Raw genomic sequence first — 20649 nt, 5'->3', positions numbered from 1 at the left:
TCTTTCCTCATCTTCCTCATTGAGCTCTAGCACTCAGCCACAGCAGTAGCACTTGAGTCCACGATTATGGTAATAGAAGACTATGGCAAACCAATAGCACCTCCAACCCTTCAGTTAGTCTATAGTAGTTTTCTAGTTCTCTCTTTTGTAATGAGGGATTCTCCTCCATATAGTACTTATCTATTTTACAATTGTATTCAGCCCTCTTGGACAACCATTATTCATTAGTTACTTTCCCTCTCTAGAGGCCCTATAAATTCTCTCTGTCTGATTCTCACACTCACTCCATAGTATCACTTGTGTTTTTACTGCATCATTCTTTTAGTTTAAATAGTATTGAGCAAGAGAGAGAGTGAATCAGTCTACCTCCCTGTTACATTGGTATCAGAGTTTCAAAAATTTTGTCCTAAAATAGGGAGGCTCAGTTTAGACATAGCTCCACTGTTTTATGGTCGATACAAGATCTAGTAAGGGGACCATGAGCGCTAGTGAGTAGTCCAAGATAAGTGGAAGGAGGATCAATTTTCCAACCCCTGCCACCATAGAATCCCACAAATACTTCTACTCCAATGTATACCATGATGGTGATGATGTAGAATATGATGTAGATGCAACAACAGTGCGAGACTCTCTTCAACCCCATGTCTTAGCTTCAGGAAATGTAGGACAATTGTGAGCAAGCCGCCAGGTAGTGCAATAGAGCAGCTCAGGAGGTAAAATAGGAACGTGATTGTCAAGCTTAGGTCGCCAAGGAACTCTGAGACCACGAAGCTCAAGAAGCCTAGAAACTTAGGGACTGGGAAGCCAAGGAACTTCGAGACCGTGCAGCTCAGGCTAGGGAGCTCAAAGAACATAGTGTTTGAGAGAGAAAGGATGAACAAGAGTGTAGTGCTTGAGAGGACAAGGAAGAACAACTCCTCATTTCTCTACTCCAACCAGTTGGGGGGAACAGGGAGATACTCTCACCACCCATCAAGCCTTCCTTCCTTGGGAAGCTAAACTTCATGTGGTACAATGGTAAACAAGAAGTGTTAGTGTTGACCTTATGGCTCAATCAATTCAATAGTTATTTTTAAGTTGTGCCTACAAACAACAATGTGCTATGCATCCTGAAATCCATGCACCTTACAAGTGAGGTGGTGGCTAACAAGAACAAGGCTGCATGTACACACGAAAGCACTTGGCTCCAATTTGTGGGTTTTACAGGTCTTTAGACAGTGTCGATTGTTAAGTAAGAAATAACAGGAAAGAAACGCTTTGATTACTCGCAAGATCCATTAGGCTTTGCCAAGGTTCTATGGTTATTTGGATGGTCTCCCACTGACTACAAAGCCACCGCCTTTCTTTAAAAAAAACTATAATTTAAAACTGAAAGGTAAATTAACATTATTTTTCCTTGAAGGTTTTACCAATGATACCTGCAAAGTTTTGATGTCAACATTTTCCTGGGGTTTTTTTTTTAACTTTATTATTATAAAAAGATCGAGTAGATGACAATCTCTTCACTGGCAAGCATAAAGGCCATTAGGTAGGATAAAGCCCGTTTGGCTAGCATAAAGCCCTTTCAACAGGAAAATGGATTTTTTTTTACAAGCAAACCTGCTTTTCTGGCAAACAGCTTTCTGGATAGTAATTTTTTTCCAAGCAACGGCTTCAGCAGCAGTTAGCAAGCGAATCAGTAGCATATTGCTCACAAATGAACACGTGAGACCTAGATGAGCGACCGGAAAGCTTGAAGTGACTTGAATACTTGTAGCTGGAGGAAGCCAAGGAAATTGTTCTAGGGAGAATGGAGGGAGAGTGGAGTCCTTGAATTGATTTATAGCCATGTTGGAGGGGGGCCATGTTGGAGGGGGGTTAAAAGAACACATAAGCTAAAAGCTAAAAAGCCAACAGCCATGTAAAGTAGAGGTTAAGAATTTTAGAAATTCCTAATAAAAGTTCGTAAAAAACTAATAATAATCACAAAACTCCCACTCGACTCAATCCTAAAGCATTGTCTCTAGGAGAGCCAGTGCTAATAAAGCATATCCAATCCTCCTCCATGAGCAAAGATCCATTCTATTCATACAAGACCAAACATGGCTTGAGCATCATGGCCCATTTGCAATTTAATTTCAATGATATCTAGCTATGATGATAGCTACAAGTATGTAGGTCCAATCCAATTCCATGATTTCAATAGACAAACTTGCCAACTAGTTCTTGTCTTCTACTTTTGAAGCATCACCTTCCTTCAAGTTCATTCCTCACTCTTGAGCTTTCCATGCCTCATAAGTAAAGCAAAACTTGGGAACACATCATCCTACACACCTCTCTTTGCCAATGGTGCCAAATTCAAGGCCAAGTTCACTAGGAGATGCTTTGCCATTGTTTTTTTTTGGAGACCCCGATTGAAAAATAATAGCCTAAGTGGGCTATCCACCATCCCAATCCTTGAGAAGTGATAGCCTAAAATATGCAATATTGCCCTAAATTTGATTTAAAAAATGATCCCAAACTTCATAAACTACTTATTTTCATGAGTATATAGTTATTGAATGGTGAAGCAAACATGAAATTCATGTAAATCATGCCTTACTATTTGATTTGATATATAACATGACCCCATTTGGATTCTCAATCAAAAGATACGAGCTACCAAAGTTTGGCTATTTTTGGCAATCAATACACATTTTTCCTCTCTTTTTTGAATGCCATTGTTTCTTTTTTGTCAAACCCAAAGGAGCACCAACTTTTTCGAACTTGAATATTTTCCAAAGAAAACACTAGCGCTTGCACACAAACATGATACACACACATATGCACAATTGTGGCACTCACGCGAAGGGGGGGGGGAGAGAGAGAGAGAGAGAGAGAGAGAGAGAGAGAGAGAGAGAGAGAGAGAGAATATTAAAGTCTTTAAAAGATCAAAGGGTCTATGAGACTATAGAAAACGAAATAGAATAAAAGTTGACTCGGAACGGAACCACTAAACCAGGCATCCACACCCAATGCTAATGTTTGAGACGATAATAAAAAAAAGAGAAATACACCACAATGTCTTTGCAAAAGGGAACACATAGCCTAGTATAACTATTACACGAGAGATACGGGGCAGATCCTTGTCAGTGAATTAGTCGATTAGCTATCCCCATTCTATGTTTTGAACCTTTGTATGTTGCTTGGGGAACCAAATCTATTAGTCAACTAAGGATAGAGCATATGATAATGGCTCTAGTGAGGGCTAGTGTCATCGAGAAAGGAAGTCACTAAATAGGACATTGTTGGTGCTCAGCCTCATCAACCTATTTGAGCCCCTTTCTCTATGATCATCCTCGAGTTGGGCTCCGGATGGTCAACTTAGTCTCACTCCTACACCCGTTGGGTAATCTCTATGTCGGGCCTCAAGTAAGAAGGTCGCTACCCAATTAGGATGTTGAAATGGAGGAGAGAGACAAGAGAGCTGGAATAGGTCATGGGATAAGGAAGAAATAGAGGAGACTAACTAGGCTATGCCAAAGCCTAAGGGTTGCATTAGCTCCTTGTGCTGCACACAAACACACAAGGTACCACCTAACTAATAGCCTACCAAGACCTTTTTCAAGGGAGGATAACCTAAGTGGGCTATCCACCATCCCAATCCTTGAGAAATGATAGCCTAAAATGGGCAACCTTGCCCCAAATTTGATGGAAAAATGAGCCATAACTTCATAAACTACTTATTTTCATGAGTGCAGAGTTATTGAATGGTGCAAAAAACATTATATTGATGTAAATCATGCCTTAGTATGTAATTTGATATATAACATCAACCCGTTTTGGTTTTGCCAATCAAAAGATGCAGTTTACCAAAGTTAGGCTATCTTTGGCAACCAATACACATTTATCCTCTCTTTTTTAAAGGCCATGGTTTTTGCCAAACCCAAAGGAGCGCTAAGTTTTCTAAAATTTTCCCAAAGAAAAATTAGCACTTGCACACAAACATGGATGCACACACATATGCACAAGTTGGCATTCACGCATGCACACACACACACACACACAGTATCCACTAAACCAAGCATCAACACTCAAGGCTGGTGTTTGAGACAAGAATGTCTCTCCAAAAGGGAATGCATAGCCTAGTATAAATATATGCACAAGCGATCAGGGTCTAATCCTTGAGGAGTAGTGTCGTCAAGAAAGGAAGTAACTAATAAGACATTTTTGGTGCTCAATCTCATCAACCTATTTTGATACCCTTCCTCCTCCTTTATGGTCTACAAGTTGTAGCTCACCATCTGGCAAGGGCCACCATTGCTCCAATCATCTATCTCCCCATGTCGGAGACTATGAAGGAGATATCTCATGCGTGGGCCAATGCAAGGGCGATTCTATTATGTCATGCTCTCTAGATCTTGATTACATTGTGTCCCATATGGCCTTTGGTTTAGATCTCCTAAGTGGAAGACTTGTATGATTGTCATCGGATTGGGACTCTGATGGGTCCTCCCAATCTTGCCTTTGCACTTGATAAGATTGAGATTAGCAAAGGGTAGATTAGGATCTGTGGACGTAGTAAAGGTTTGGGATTACAACATACTAAGTGACCAGAAGAAATTGGATTTAATGGTGACAGCCTCGTAATGTGAACACGGGACTTGCTCTTGAGGGAGTTAGTCTTTTTGGAACACACTTAACAAAATGGTCTACATGGCTAGTTGTATTTGTTAACTACCATATTCCACCATTTATGGTGATAAGAAAAGAGCATTTAGTTTAAACACAAGGAATAATGTGGCTAGTTATATTTGTTAACAACTTTTGGTGATAAGAAAATAGCATTCTATGACCTTTTTTTTTTATTTTCACATGCGTATACATTTGCAATATGATCAACATATATTCTATTAATGCTCTCCAAAAACATGGGATGTATACTTGGAGCAAGTAATAGAAGAATTCAGGCTTCTATGGAATGGTGTTGACATATTTGACATTTCTAGACTAGCGAAAGATGCACACTACATGGCATATTAATATGGATGATTCATGATGATCCCAATCTCTCTTTAAGTTCATGTATTATGTCATTACCATTTTTTAAAATATGTATTGATCCGTTAATATAAACATACTCTTTAATTGTTTGTAAAAGACTTTGCCAAGGTTCTTAATAAATGTCAAGCATATGACAAGAAATTGGATACCAAATATACTAATGCCTAAGATGAGTGATGTATCCAAATGATAGGAACATCCTACCACCATGTAGAGAAACAAGGCCATGCCAACCTCTTGCATATTGACAAGAAGTGGGCTAGATTGGAAAAAGAGATATGTGAAGAAAGAAAGATCTACTGACATTTCATGGGGCTATGAGACAAAGTATAAACCACAAAAAGTAACTTACTCTATCTGGAGAACTGAAGAATTCAAGGAGTGCACAAGGCTCAACTCTTCCCAAGTTGTTATATGACATAGCTATATTCTGGCCTTTGTAACATAATTTAAGACTGAGAATCTTCACGTTGGATTTTAAGTCTCTAAGAGTAGCTGTAAGGTAAGCAAGCATGCATATAGATGACTTCTACAAATCTTTTGTTTATTTTACATTCACATATTATTTTGACTAAGAGAGCATGCTCATTGTTAAGTGGGCTATGAAAGTTATCAAGGGATTCGCAAATTAAAAGGCATGACCAGAAGGGTCTATGGCACATGGGTGGCTTTCTTACTCCTTATTTATGAATCTCTATTTTATGCTACTAAGCTTTGAAAAATGTAGATCTAAAATCTTCAAGAATACGAACTAATGAGGATAAAAAGATAACAAGTGAGGTCTTGCAAGGCCAAGTAAGGAGATAAATGTATTTAGTAAAACTCTAGAGCATATTTCCACACGACCGAGCCTCATCCTATAGAAACAAAGCAAACAATGCCTTTTCAACCTCTTTATAGTCATGCACAAATTTGAAAACCAAGAGCTTCATCACGCACACCATAGCTACTATGATGTCCAACCAATATCAATGCCTAACTTTATCTTTCATCCTCCATGGATTTTGGTGGGGTACCAAATCCATAAGGTTCATTCCCACCTGTTATTATTTTATGAAATTTGTTATTGTTTATGAATACTTCACAAGCAAAATTGCCCTGTAATGACCTAGAGCATCTACAAAATAAACCAGTACCCTGCAACCACTAAACCAACTCTAGTGGATGACTTCTCAGTCTTGAGTAAGATTTAATAATAGAATATACCTAGATGAATCCAGGAACATTCCCAACTTCACCCTCTAAAAACACAACATAGTGCAATTTCAATCTCACGATAGTCACTCGTAAGATTGAAAACCATAAACTCCATCACACAAAGCAGGGACTCGCTAATATGACATCCCCACTGATGTCATCAACGCCCAACAATGGGTATAGACCATAGTATAAAAGTATGCTCTCACACATACAAATCCACACACCCACACATACTTGAGCATCCATTTATACAAAGTCTTCGTACTGAGTTTCTATCGGCACTCCGGAGGTGAAGGGCAAACTCAGCCATGACGAAGGCTAGCACTAAAGGAGAAGGCTAATCAAAAAGCAGTCCAAATCTCTTCATTCAAGTACAACTGCTTGTGAAGTCTAACGATTTCATTTTAGTCTCTCCCAAACGAGCATCTAAATCTAAATCTAGCTCATAGGGCAACGCACCATTTAAGATAGAAAGAATTATCGCAATACCAACAGGCCGCAACTTGGACGAAAACCCAACTTTTATAATAGAATACCCATTTTACATTTCCACTCATAAAGGAGTCGTTTCATACAAAGTGACTCACACGCTTACTTTTTATAATACCCGGCTGACTTCCATTAATTCTTTGTTTCAACGGTCACTTGCAAATGACGTTGTTTCATGGCCAAAACCTGTACATTGCATTTTATGCATCGAAATGATGAGCTTGCTATACATCTAGTGCTCAAACAATAGTAGCAATATTGATGCTCACACAGAAGTGCGATGTAAGTGATAGTTATCGGGCATCGCTCGCAAACAGGAAAAGCATCCTCTTTCGTGATTGCCTTTGCCCCTTCTCCACTTGAAAACGGAAATGTAAAAGCCTTTTTAATAGAAGTGATGTTCAAAGGTGGTAAAACTAACAGTAAAAGTTCCTGCAATTTAATGGCATTTTGTTATTTTGGTACAAATAAAAATTAAATAGGTTAGTAAGTAGCACTGCCATAAAAGTTGTTTTCTATATTGTGAAAATTTTCAATTATTGCACAATCCCACTCCAGTAGTCAAAAGCATATCTCACAAAAAATATTGACAGAGGGATACTGAAAATTCATGCCACACAAGTTGCCGGTTCATGTACTCAAAGCTTACTGATCGATCCATGTTCGGCCTTTGATAGATAAGTCTTGCACCAAGAAAACGCTCTATCAAGCTTCGATATCTGCACCACAAAGAAGAACGATACATTAGATAACAGTTACAATAGCAAAATGTGATCGGCGATTCAAGAAAAAAATATGACCTTCCCGTTCAAAGGAAAAAAAGCAGGTTGACAAAACTTGCAAGCTGGAACACAGTTTCCGCCCGCTGCAGCAACACCCATGCTTTGTGTCCCAAGGAGTTCTATGCAAGCCAAAAAACATACTGCTTAGCCGGCAAACAAAAGAGCCATGATTTCAGAATGTAAACCTTTTAGAGACAAGTAGGTGCCCCCGATGAGTTTTATTCTTTCTATAAATTAGGAGAGACCCCACGTAATGACAGATATCCCCACCCAATGAAGTTTCTGGAACGATGGGAACGCATTATGTTCTTAAATGGCATATAAGCTCTAACTTTTGACAAGAAAAGATTTCTACCTTCAGTAGCTAGCTTGCAGTAAACAAGCATACACAGATGTAAATTTGAACATAGATTACAAGCAGAAAAAATTCACTATTTGTCATCATGCATGCATGTGAACTACGTACGAAAAGGGCAACAATCACATTTACTAAAATTTCAGAAGCCTTCACATTGATGAACCCTGTACAATGACCACTTCCCCACGAAATCCTGCTTTTCATTTGTGATATTTATGGAGTTCACAGGTCTAAAAGCATTTGCATGTATAAAGTAGGTGACATGTACCTAGATGAGTCCAGGAACATGCCCAAACTCATCATAGTGCAGTTTCAATCTCGTGATAATCACTCATTAGGTTGAAAACCATAAAAAAACCCATCACTCATAGCAGGGACTAGCTACTATGACATCCCCACTGACATCATCAGCACCCAACAGTGGGTGTAGACCATAGTATAAACATATGCTCTAGCACATACAAATCCACACACCCACGCATACTTGAGCATCCATTTATACAAAGTCTATGTACTCAGTTTCTGTCAGCACTCTGGAGGTGAAGGACAGACTCAGCCATGGACTGGAAGCATCAAGATGAAGTCAACAAAAAGAAACAATACAAAAATAGATTGCACACACAATATGCGGGATTCAGGCCAGATGAGAGAACATCCTCGACATGTTCCTAAGAGCATCTGCAAAGGAGCTGATGGAGCAGCTTTGATAGAGCTGGTGTTGGGCCAGAGTGTGTCATGAGAGTGGGTGTTGGAGAAATAGGGCCAATGCCCAACCTATGAGCCCCAAATGAGGAGAGCTCACGGGGTTGACACCTTAGCATACTTCTGGGAGGATGAACCTACAGGGGGAAGGGGTTAGGTGCCATGTGGGCAGCAACATGGCTATACTGAAGTCCCTGTTAGGGTTTATTTGGCACGGCCACCACAGGATGCCCACATGGGCTGGCTGTGGGGCTGGAAAGAGCCCAGCCAACAGCCCAAGCAAAGGGCAGAACAGTGAGCAGCAGTAAATAAAGGCTGCAACAGTACCTGGTCAGCAAGTACATCAGGAGGGCGGTGGGTACAGCAGCACAAACAGGTCGGCAACAGCAGCAGGTACAGGAGGCATGGAAGAACCATCATCAAGGTGCCTTCAAGGAAATCCTTTTATCATGAGAAGACAGAAGCACATCGGCTATCTGCAGACTGGGTGGACCCAGGAGATAGCAGCAGGTCAGCTGTCTGTGGACCAAAGACTGTGTCGGCAGTCTGCCCAACCAGTTGGCCATTTTGGAGGGGATTTCCCCCTATAATTAGTGTCCCACACAAGGAGCCAAAGTCATTCCTGAAGCCTCACCTGCAGTCACTATTCTGAGAGAGGAGGAGCAGGAGATCCAGGGATCTACTTCACAATCCAAGGACAACACACTTAAGCTGCATTCCAGGGCAGCAAAGAGGTCAGAAACCGTTCATGTTGGAGCAGACACACAGCAGATCCAGAGCAAACCTTGGTGCAGATTACATCCAGTAGGAGAGCATAACTAATCTGAAGAGGAAGCGTCTGTCAGCATAGAACAATGGAGCAGAACTTTGCATGAGTGCTCAGCCTTGAGCAGCTACTAAAGCCCACCACAGAGGTGTGTGGCAGAGAGAAAGAGTTTCCTATAGACAATGCAGCAAAACAAACCCAGTAGGCTGTGTTTATGGATTGCCCATTTAAGTAAAGAATATCTATTTGAGTCATGTTCCACATTAATCTCTTGTGATCTTAGAGTGCATCTTCTGCTGCTCAGTAGTGTTGGCCCTAAGCAAGCAACCTACCTCTACATTTTCTAACAAAGTGGTGTCAGCCCCCTCCTCCTTTTGACTCATCTGGACCTCATCATCATCCTCATGCTTAGGAGCAGCCTTTGCTGCATCATTGTCATTATCCTTGTCAGGTCAAAATCCAGTATATGGTTTAGGAGTGCACTCTATTCTAAACTTGTTTAAGCATAGACAACTTTGCATTAGCGAATACAAGCATTAGCCTTCTGGACCACAAGCATGTTCCTCTTTCAGATACAATGTTTTCAGAAATTCTCCAGAGGCACTCAATAGGCAAAGAGCTAGCACCTTGTTTGAGTATTGCGAATGGCCAATCCTTGTAACTACTAACAATAGAGCATCTGCTCCATAGTCCTTTCCACCAACAAACGAGGAAATTTTAAACTTGTCATTTTGTGCATCCTCCAAGCCAAACAACTCTTTTCTTTGCTTGTAATATGTGAGCTCCTCCCTCACTTTCCTTCAATCGTCTGCATTTGAGACAGCTGATCTCAATATTATCTCCCATCCTTCCACCGCCTCAATAGCCCTTGCCCTTGAAATTATGGATCCAAAACAAAGGCTGCAATCTCCAAAGGTGAATGATACTGTCTGCCGAGAGGTTGTAAGTGCCCTCAACCTTCCTCCAACCATACAAAGCATTAAAACTTGAATTGTCTCAATCCTTATCCAACCCTTCATACACCTTCCAATTATAAAGGTCATCCCCATCAAGAAGCCTCAATGTAATGAGAATAGGCTTTGTGACCTGAAGCAATAGGCCAACATCATTCCAAAACAATGGATTTAAGTCTCTGGGGCCTCACACAATTATGTTCATTCCATGCATTCCACTTTGAAGAAGTAACAAGCTGCCTCCAAAGCCGCTTCAGCATGATGATCCTCAAGAATCTTCTATGCTGCCCTCTTACACCCCACCACAGAATCCTGCAGACACTTCCATGTTTACCATGACAGCCATGTTATAGGCTATAATGCAGATGCACCAACAACAGTCTGAGGCTCTCTTCACCCGCATGGCCCAGCTTCAGGAGATGCAGGAAGATCATGAGCACCCCGCCAGAGAGCGTAAAAGACTCACTCCGGAGGCACGCGATCAGGAAAAGAAAAAAATGAACACGATTGAGAGACTCGGGAAGCCTAGAAAGTCCGAAACTGCGAGGCTCATGAGGCCAAGAAGCACTGAGAACGTACCGCTCGAGAAGAGAAGGAAGAATGGCACCGGTAGCTTCTCATTTCTCTACTCCGACCGACGGGGGGAGAAACAAAGAGAATTCCACCTCAAGCCAAGCCTTCCTTTCCGGGGAAACTCAACTTCACACGGTACCATGGTAAGCAAGAACTCTTAGTGTTGACTTCATGGCTCAATCAATTCAAATTTTATTTTCTAGTGACGCCTACGAAGGACAACGAGCAGTGCATCCTAGCATCCATGCACCTCACAGACGTGGTGGTCACCCGGTGGCTCAAGTGGCAAGAGGACCACTACGTTGCAGACGAGGAGACAACTTTCTACAGCTCGACGGAATTCGTGAAAGAACTTCGATCATGGTTCTTGCCACTGCAATACCTGGACAGGTTCAAGAGTCAGTTCTACGAGCTACGCAAGGGAGAAAACAAGACAGTGAATCATTTTGCCAACAAATTTACTCAGGTGTTTTTACAACTGCAGCCGGAGGACAATCAAAAGCTGAGCAAATTTCTCCATGGGCTGTGTACAGACATCCAGTGGTATGTCAGAAGTTTCATGCCACGGGATTATGAGTGTGCACACGAGCTTGCTCAGGATTTTGAGCTCGGGCAGAAGGGTGTAACATGCAACGGTAATCTGATCGTGTAATCACAGCAAGACCTTTAAAGCTTTAGCGAGGAATTATCGTTATGCACCATAAAGAGAGAAAGGAGATAAGAGTAGAGAGGGAATTGAATTGACAACCGATTGAGTCCCTGTACCCACTAAGGACCCCCCTCCCCAATCAGGGGAGAATTTTCTTTATACTTCGGGAGCTCAAATATACAAATAACACTCTTCGAGAAAGCACGGAAACACGCTTCTGAAGAGCTCACTGTGCGCACATATAGCAAACCCAAAGACCCGAGAGGCAACGTTGACCGAAACCGAGACCTTAATGCTGTCCACATTGACAATGTAGGACACTTCTGCAAGGCAAGGGAGAGGCTTGTGCTGTCCACCAGAATGCAGGATTACTGCGTGAGTGAGAGTGAAAGCTAGGAGTGGTAGATCCTAAAGAGAGCTGAGAAATGACTGAAAATATAGAGCTGAGAAGTGAGCTGTGCAAACTGTAAAGGATAACTGAAAAAAGCTGCTGAAACAGACCCCAAACGTTACTCCATTTGCTGTCCCAAATCCCCGTCTGATGCGGTGCGTGAACACCTTCCAGGAGGGCCGAACTGAGGCCAAGAGCTGAGGCTGGTCAAAGGCCCACTGCTGGAGAGTGTCAGGCTGTTCAGACGGGGGGCTGGAGTGGAGCTGTAGGAGGCTGAAGGGGGGAGGACTCAATGAGCAAAAGAGGGCTGGAAGGGGCCCTTTTATAGGGCTGGCTGGGCCAACCAGCCTGCTGCAAATAGCCAACTGAGTCGGCTGTTTTGCAGCCTGCTTGGCTCAGTTCAGCCTATTAAAAAAAAACCCTGGGCAGCCTTTGCAGGCTGCCTTCCCTGCTTGCTCTGGGCATCCTGGTCAGCCTTTGGGGGTCCCTCTCGGGCTCCTAACCTACGCTATGACCTAGACCTAACTAAACCCTAAGACGGAAACACTATCATACTGTTCTCCAGTGGGTACCAGTGAGCGAGAATGAGTTTCTGACTTGATCTAAGGCTTAGAGACTGACTTACGTAGCTTGTGCCTGACTGTCCCTGGACAAGGGCTCACAAAGGGATCACAGCACACGACAAAATCTCCTATTAGGGAATTGTTATGCACTTGTCGATGTAGCCAATGTGTCACATTGCACCCAAGTGCAAGGGTGCATGTGACATCCTGGGAGCACAATGGTGGCACCAGTTTGAAGTCGACCAGATTATCAGCACCAAGGCTTGGATGTCAGCAAGTACATCAGGAGGGCGGTGGGTACAGCAGCACAAACAGGTCGGCAACAGCAGCAGGTACAGGAGGCATGGAAGAACCATCATCAAGGTGCCTTCAAGGAAATCCTTTTATCATGAGAAGACAGAAGCACGTCGGCTATCTGCAGACTGGGTGGACCCAGGAGATAGCAGCAGGTCAGCTGTCTGTAGACCAAAGACTGTGTCGGCAGTCTGCCCAACCAGTTGGCCATTTTGGAGGGGATTTCCCCCTATAATTAGTGTCCCACACAAGGAGCCAAAGTCATTCCTGAAGCCTCACCTGCAGTCACTATTCTGAGAGAGGAGGAGCAGGAGATCCAGGGATCTACTTCACAATCCAAGGACAACACACTTAAGCTGCATTCCAGGGCAGCAAAGAGGTCAGAAACCGTTCATGTTGGAGCAGACACACAGCAGATCCAGAGCAAACCTTGGTGCAGATTACATCCAGTAGGAGAGCATAACTAATCTGAAGAGGAAGCGTCTGTCAGCATAGAACAATGGAGCAGAACTTTGCATGAGTGCTCAGCCTTGAGCAGCTACTAAAGCCCACCACAGAGGTGTGTGGCAGAGAGAAAGAGTTTCCTATAGACAATGCAGCAAAACAAACCCAGTAGGCTGTGTTTATGGATTGCCCATTTAAGTAAAGAATATCTATTTGAGTCATGTTCCACATTAATCTCTTGTGATCTTAGAGTGCATCTTCTGCTGCTCAGTAGTGTTGGCCCTAAGCAAGCAACCTACCTCTACATTTTCTAACAAAGTGGTGTCAGCCCCCTCCTCCTTTTGACTCATCTGGACCTCATCATCATCCTCATGCTTAGGAGCAGCCTTTGCTGCATCATTGTCATTATCCTTGTCAGGTCAAAATCCAGTATATGGTTTAGGAGTGCACTCTATCCTAAACTTGTTTAAGCATAGACAACTTTGCATTAGCGAATACAAGCATTAGCCTTCTGGACCACAAGCATGTTCCTCTTTCAGATACAATGTTTTCAGAAATTCTCCAGAGGCACTCAATAGGCAAAGAGCTAGCACCTTGTTTGAGTATTGCGAATGGCCAATCCTTGTAACTACTAACAATAGAGCATCTGCTCCATAGTCCTTTCCACCAACAAACGAGGAAATTTTAAACTTGTCATTTTGTGCATCCTCCAAGCCAAACAACTCTTTTCTTTGCTTGTAATATGTGAGCTCCTCCCTCACTTTCCTTCAATCATCTGCATTTGAGACAGCTGATCTCAATATTATCTCCCATCCTTCCACCGCCTCAATAGCCCTTGCCCTTGAAATTATCGATCCAAAACAAAGGCTGCAATCTCCAAAGGTGAATCATACTGTCGGCCGAGAGGTTGTAAGTGCCCTCAACCTTCCTCCAACCATACAAAGCATTAAAACTTGAATTGTCTCAATCCTTATCCAACAATTCATACACCTTCCAGTTATAAGGGTCATCCCCATCAAGAAGCCTCAATGTAATGAGAATAGGCTTTGTGACCTGAAGCAATAGGCCAACATCTTTCCAAAACAATGGATTTAAGTCTCTGGGGCCTCACACAATTATGTTCATTCCATGCATTCCACTTTGAAGAAGTAACAAGCTGCCTCCAATAAGTTTTCAGCTTAAAAAGCCGCTTCAGCATGATGATCCTGAAGAATCTTCTATGCTGCCCTCTTGCGCGCGCGTACACACACACACCCCCCCCACCACAGAATCCTGCAGACACTTCCATGTTTACCATGACAGCCATGTTATAGGCTATGATGCAGATGCACCAACAACAGTCTGAGGCTCTCTTCACCCGCATGGCCCAGCTTCAGGAGATGCAGGAAGATCATGAGCACCCCGCCAGAGAGCGTAAAAGACACACTCCGGAGGCACGCGATCAGGAAAAGAAAAACATGAACACGATTGAGAGACTCGGGAAGCCTAGAAACTCCGAAACTGCGAGGCTCATGAGGCCAAGGAGCACCGAGAACGTACCGCTCGAGAAGAGAAGGAAGAATGGGACCGGTAGCTTCTCATTTCTCTACTCCGACCGACAGGGGGAGAAACAAAGAGAATTCCACCTCAAGCCAAGCCTTCCTTTCCGGGGAAACTCAACTTCACACGGTACCATGGTGAGCAAGAACCCTTAGTGTTGACTTCGTGGCTCAATCAATTCAAAATTTGTTTTCCAGTGATGCCTACGAAGGACAACGAGCGGTGCATCCTAGCATCCATGCACCTCACAGAGGTGGTGGTCACCCGGTGGCTCAAGTGGCAAGAGGACCACTATGTTGCAGACGAGGAGACAACTTTCTACAGCTCGACGAAATTTGTGAAAGATCTTCGATCATGGTTCTTGCCACTGCAATGGACAGGTTCAAGAGTCAGTTCTACGAGCTACGCAAGGGAGAAAACAAGACAGTGAATCATTTTGCCAACAAATTTACTCAAGTGTTTTTACAACTGCAGCCGGAGGACAATCAAAAGCTGAGCAAATTTCTCCATGGGCTGTGTACAGACATCCAGTGGTATGTCAGAAGTTTCATGCCACGGGATTATGAGTGTGCACACGAGCTTGCTCAGGATTTTGAGCTCGGGCAGAAGGGTGTAACATGCAACAGTAATCTAATCGTGTAATCACAGCAAGACCTTTAAAGCTTTAGCGAGGAATTAGCGTTATGCACCATAAAGAGAGAAAGGAGATAAGAGTAGAGAGGGAATTGAATTGACAACCGATTGAGTCCCTGTACCCACTAAGGACCCCCCTCCCCAATCAGGGGAGAATTTTCTTTATACTTCGGGAACTCAGAAATACAAATAACACTCTTCGAGAAAGCACGGAAACACGCTTCTGAAGAGCTCATTGTGCGCACATATAGCAAACCCAAAGACCCGAGAGGCAACGTTGACCGAAACCGAGAAATGCTGTCCACATTGACAATGTAGGACACTTCTGCAAGGCAAGGGAGAGGCTTGTGCTGTCCACCAGAATGCAGGATTACTGCATGAGTGAGAGTGAAAGCTAGGAGTGGTAGATCCTAAAGAGAGCTGAGAAATGACTGAAAATATAGAGCTGAGAAGTGAGCTGTGCAAACTGTAAAGGATAACTGAAAAAAGCTGCTGAAACAGACCCCAAACGTTACTCCGTTTGCTGTCCCAACTCCCCGTCTGATGCGGTGCGTGAACACCTTCCAGGAGGGCCGAACTGAGGCCAAGAGCTGAGGCTGGTCAAAGGCCCACTGCTGGAGAGTGTCAGGCTGTTCAGACGGGGGGCTGGAGTGGAGCTGTAGGAGGCTGAAGGGGGGAGGACTCAATGAGCAAAAGAGGGCTGGAAGGGGCCCTTTTATAGGGCTGGCTGGGCCAACCAGCCTGCTGCAAATAGCCAACTGAGTCGGCTGTTTTGCAGCCTGCTTGGCTCAGTTCAGCCTATTAAAAAAAAAACCCTGGCTCATTTGCCAGGGGACTTTTTGGGCAGCCTTTGCAGGCTGCCTTCCCTGCTTGCTCTGGGCATCCTGGTCAGCCTTTGGGGGTCCCTCTCGGGCTCCTAACCTACGCTATGACCTAGACCTAACTAAACCCTAAGATGGAAACACTATCATACTGTGCTCCAGTGGGTACCAGTGAGCAAGAATGACTTTCTGACTTGATCTAAGGCTTAGAGACTGACTTACGTAGTGCCTGACTGTCCCTGGACAAGGGCTCACAAAGGGATCACAGCACACGACAAAATCTCCTATTAGGGAATTGTTATGCACTTGTCGATGTAGCCAATGTGTCACATTGCACCCAAGTGCAAGGGTGCATGTGACATCCTAGGAGCACAATGGTGGCACCAGTTTGAAGTCGACCAGATTATCAGCACCAAGGCTTGGATGTCAAAATCCCAGGCCATGGGTTCATCTATTGGAATAAGGGTGTTCCACCTTGACCTTTGATATCGGTCATTCAAGGGGTTCAAGACAGGCGCCATCAAGACGCAGTCATACAATAGATTATAGGATACAGTATTACAGCAAGCAACGGGTTACAACAAGACCAGGATGCCTCTCTCAAACCTAGTCCTCCATCCCTATCACCTATATGCACCGAGGAAAAACACATGGAGCATCATCCTGTATCATTAACCCACATCCAATATCCTTACCAGAAGTTAGCACCAGACGTAGGAATTCAATTCCTACAAATCAGGCATCGAACCAAGAGATCACCTTCGGATTCATGAACCAGGCATTCAGATCAGGATTAATCATCTAGGTATACCACAGACAATCACCTACGTCAGCACGATGGGAGGCCCCTTTCATACCCTAGTTCGAGTTTCAGCAGAACGGGATGTCACGGGCATCCACAAGCAACAAGGCCTCCCCACAGCAAACCAATAGGGTAGCCTCAACCTCTTCAGGGATCCACCTCCTCTAGGTAGTCTAGTCTTTCCAGTTTTGCAGTGAGGGTTTCAGTCCCTTCATATAGTTGTATTCAGCCCTTTGAGCATTCATTATCCAGTCTTCGGAGGTCCACTACATTCTCTCCCTCTGATTCTCTCGCTCAAATCCACAACATCTCTTTGTGTATTGAGTGCATCATCTTGCAATTGAAGTTAGTATTGAGCAAGAAAGAAAGTGAGGATAGTCTATCTCCCGCTACATGGAAGGCCTTGAAATGGCAGCCCTAAGGCGGCTACTTGATCTAAACTAACCCTAAACTAATCTAGGCTGACTTCTAGCTAATCTAGCTAGTTCTCCAGTGGGTACACAAGACTTTAACCTAAGGGCTGGAGACTGACGCACATAGCTTATGCCTGACTCGTCCTCGAACTAGTGCTCACAATGTGGGTCATCGCATACAACAAAAAGCCTATTGTACGGACCTACTGATGTACATAATCTTCTTGAAGGAACAATGGACCTAGCTCCTCAAATGTGTGTGGCCTCCGATGTTTTCCAAGTAGAGAGTCACCAACCCTTGGGTATTTCTTGGGATGCTTATTGACCAAGAGCATGGCTAATTGGTTACTATCCACTTTGCGACCCATCGGTCCAAGTTGATCTCTCTGAATCTTTACCTTCACTAGAAAGTTTCGTCAATATATAGGTTGAATAGTTGGCTCTGAAGCATGATAATCCTCCCTGTGTCCTTGGTCTTGTAGAGATCCTGCAGGAGCCGCTCTATTTAGGCAATCATTGCATACTCTAAAGGAGCTAGCTTTTGCATTAAAGCTACTGACAATTCAAAGGTTAGCCGAGAGGTTGGCTAGCTTTGGATGAAGGCCATTGAGAATGTGGCAGCAAACAATGTTATTCAGTTTGTTTCCAATGGTAAGTACTGTGTGCGCGTGCGTGCACACATATCTGCTTTTCCTCTACTTTTGAGCACTCTTTCACATCTGGATTGCCCTCTTCATTTCAACTAAAGCACATGTATTTGAGTTGGGTTCCATGCAATAGTCTCTTGTGATCATGTTCCGCTGCGGAGTAGTGTTGGCCCTAAGCAAGTAGCCTGCCTCTAGTTTTCTAATAGGGTTGTGGTGAGGGTGATTTTGGAGATACAGGAGTGGAGCTGAGGCTTCAGGACATCCAAAATGCGGCCCAGTAGTAGTGACACAAAGTAAATCCTTTTGCAGTCAAAAGATTGGGTACTGCATGATCCAGACTCCCTAGCCATAGTCATTGGCACAACTGCAGACTTAGTCCTCCCACATATTTAGCTGTGGATACAGTGTTTTCAAGCATGGACCATCCTGACAGACATGAATGAGATCAACACCGCAGCCAAAGTCCTCGGCCTCAAGACATAGCTTTTTAACATGAACGAAGGGGGCTAAATACAGGACCACATCACATAGATAGAAATAGTAAGGGATCAGTTCTCAGCATTCCCGTCGGGTAGCCAGTCTTTTGCTTGGCATACTCCCCAGGAGCTACAAAATTTTTGTGACAACCATCATTGCAAGGCAATAGTCGGCACCAATTAAGTGCCTCTACTCTTGCAGGAAGAAGCTTGACAAATCCAATGACAAGGCTTGTCTTGCAAGGAAAAGCCAAGGGTAAGCCTCAAACTGATGGAGATTCCAATAAAGGCAAGTCGAGGGATTAGAAGGGGAAAAAGGGGGTAAGCCTCAATTTGATGGATTATTAGGCCCCACATTGTTTATCTTAGATCCCCTTGCCTCATATGAGTACTTGCTTCGAATTTATGCATAGGTGCATAATGAATCTCTCTCAAATTCCTCAAATGGAACTCATGCATAATCTAGGGAACCGAAACCACCATGTTGGAGATCCATCTTGATTTAATTCTAAAAACTCGTTGCATTTCTGATGGCACTCTAGGTATCGCATGAGATGCTAGCTTAAAAGGCACAATTTTGTCTAAAGCTATAGAGTCTTAAGTCCCCAAAAAAACAAAGACCATGAGCTCCATGTGTAGCCATACATATATATGCTGCAAAAAAACTAATCGGGTTGCATGCAAGGAGAATTCAAGTGACCACCTCTTTTGTTTATACCTGGCCGATGTCACCCCATTGTCGAAAGGCCGAAATCATTTGCAGACAAGCCCATCCATAACGACAACCAACCAAGGCCAAACAATACCCAAGCTTCTGATATTGAGTGAGTCCAGGACCTTCCAACCCAGTTCTAACTGAAAGTTTAAGAAACAAAATTTCTCCTGATTAGCAATGATAAAGCCAAAATCTATTTATGCTAAACATCAAGCACACAAAAACATAACTGACATCATTACATAATTCCAAGCTAAATGCACATTTGAGAGTATTCATGGCTCAGGTTTAACATGTCAGGTACCTTATAATTTCCTTTGCGTTACTGCTTTGATTGCAAATTTGCCCGAAATAAATAACACCTTTTCCGATAGTGGCTAGTGAAGTAAATGCCCTCTCATCCCTGTATCGCAAATTCATAAGAGCATTTCCAGGAGTTGGCTTGTCCACCCATATTGAAAATCTCCAAATCATAAATTCAAGAAAGGCCTGCAATTCTGGCTCATAACGAGAAAGAAAACCTGGCTGCACCATAAGTTCCACTCATCACAAAGAAGTGCACAAACTCTGGAAAAATGATCCTGCAGTGGCAGCAAGAGAAGTTCATCTACTGAACAAAAGTCGGCACTTGCCTGCATCAAGGAGAACACCTTCATAAGCTGTTCCTTTAGCATAGGTGTCATGTCCACGTCCAATTTAGCTGCATCAAACTGATTCACCCTTGATATAGGTACCCAAGGAGAGACCTACAAGATTGACAGACAATGAACTCTGGTCAAGACAACACATTCCAATCTATCACTGAACCGCACCTTTCCCCACACAAGAAGATAGATCCTCGTACCTTTATACTAGCCATCCTCCCAGCAAGCTACAGTTAGCAAACACGCTCAACTACAGTGAAAGCCTGCACAATATGCAGAGAAACAACCACGAATAAAGCTATGGGAGTACAAAGATTCCAATTTGAAGCTATCTATGATGCTTTTGACAACTTTTGTGTACTCTTTTTTGAACTTCTGTTTACCAGATTGTCATACATAAAATTTGTAAAAGAGAAAAAAGAGGTATGAAACTGAAAAAAATCTCTCTGAAAAAAAGAGACCAAACACAAAAAACCTCCCAAGAACTTATAACAGAAATTCTAGTCGTTACAAACAATGATCAACACAAATACAACAACCCCAACAGAATAAGCCATTGAGAGCTATAACTCACAACACACAAAAAACTTAGCAGCTCAACCACAAGCATCAAACATCACTTACACAACTAAAATAGTGCTACAAAATCCGCAATCAAAAACAAGAAAGTCTTACACTAGCTACAAACTGGCTTGAGAATTAACCCAAATTCGATAGACATTCGAGAGACGATAAAAAAGCTAGGCACCAATGCGACTACAACATATGTGAAG

The 20649-nt window shown here is 43.2% G+C and overlaps 1 pseudogene; it reads right to left on the bottom strand.

Moving 5' to 3' along the window:
* The window catches only part of LOC147892971 (peroxisome biogenesis protein 2-like), a 36043-nt pseudogene extending 16096 nt beyond the window's left edge, over positions 1-19947 (bottom strand).
* Between the last annotated feature and the right edge of the window lie 702 nt (positions 19948-20649).

This window comes from Dipteris shenzhenensis, chromosome 16 (assembly GCF_047967505.1).
Source record: "Dipteris shenzhenensis isolate YYH24624 ecotype China chromosome 16, Dip_SZ_1.0, whole genome shotgun sequence".
NCBI lineage: Eukaryota > Viridiplantae > Streptophyta > Polypodiopsida > Gleicheniales > Dipteridaceae > Dipteris > Dipteris shenzhenensis.
The sequence above is the reverse complement of the archived record's forward strand: the minus strand, read 5'-3'. Positions and strand labels throughout refer to the sequence as shown.